Genomic DNA, 1,103 nt, shown 5'->3' with positions numbered 1-1,103 from the left:
CGAATAGAGACACACGTTTACTTAAGTGTAGAAGCAGCAGAGCGAAGGTGGGCCGCATGGCCACCGTCTGCGCTGTGACACATGTTGTGATTCAGTGTGAAATCACAGTTCGACCAACAGAATGTGGGAATTTAGAAATAAGTTTACATTTACACAGCCTCCATACGTCCGCGAAACAGCATATTACACGACAGCAGTGGAGGTCTTTGACATCAGGCTCGAACGTGCCTGCCGCGTGCCAGACGAAAACCTGAAGTGTTCTGTGGAAGGGGCGCCGCGTGTGGCAGCAGAGTGGCGCAGCGGGAGCGTGCTGGGCCCATAACCCAGAGGTCGATGGATCGAAACCATCCTCTGCTATTATTCAATGTCTCCTCGAGCTGCTTTCCTTCAGATCGGTGCTCTCTTCTGCAAGCTGCCTTTGCATCGATTCACCAAAATGTCGCATATCAATGCACTTGCCAAATCAGGTGGCATGGTTTTAGAGGTCTCAGTGGTATTCTGGTCTTCGCCGGTTTCCTCTTGAACCGAATCGCAAACCCAGTTCTCTGCGATGCCAATCAGCTGGTAAAGTTGAAACACATGCCTTGTGGTTTTGTCCATTCCTTGCAGTAATTCGCCACCCTGGTTCAGACGAGAATGACAAGCATGTCAGAAACCGCATCACGACTCAGACATCGTCCCCTCCTATTAGGACGGATACCACCGATTGTGAATAACCTCAGAGAGAGAGAGAGAGACAAGTGACAGACAGTCGCCGTGGACGCGATGGGCTGAACGGCTTCTCTCTGCGCTAGAATGATGCTACGTGTTTATGCCGTCCCACTGCCTGTCTCTGGGACAGAGAGGCTGAGGGGGCAAAACTGGTTCATTTTTAACCGTCCCTTCCGTGTTGGACTGCCTGCAGTCCCTCAGCTCAGAGCCGTGGGGATGACTGTCAGTGAGTGAAGGTTTCACTCGGATTCTCTTCATCTGGGACACTTGGGGCTTAGATGTTAACTGCTGCGCGGTCGCAGCAAAGAAAGCAATGCCCACTTTGCAATAGACTTTCCGTAAGATTGCTGCGTGAAGGCGATTTCTGAACACCAAGAAGGCTGCACAACAAT

The 1,103-nt window shown here is 51.3% G+C and overlaps 1 non-coding gene across 1 annotated transcript; it reads left to right on the top strand.

Annotated features, from left to right (window-relative positions):
• The first annotated feature begins 285 nt into the window (after positions 1-285).
• Positions 286-357, top strand: trnam-cau. The gene has a single exon. It is a non-coding gene; the product is annotated as a tRNA-Met (tRNA).
• The last annotated feature ends 746 nt before the right edge of the window (positions 358-1,103 follow it).

Source organism: Chiloscyllium plagiosum, unplaced genomic scaffold (genome assembly GCF_004010195.1).
Source record: "Chiloscyllium plagiosum isolate BGI_BamShark_2017 unplaced genomic scaffold, ASM401019v2 scaf_61337, whole genome shotgun sequence".
NCBI lineage: Eukaryota > Metazoa > Chordata > Chondrichthyes > Orectolobiformes > Hemiscylliidae > Chiloscyllium > Chiloscyllium plagiosum.
This window is presented reverse-complemented; position numbering and strand designations above follow the sequence as displayed.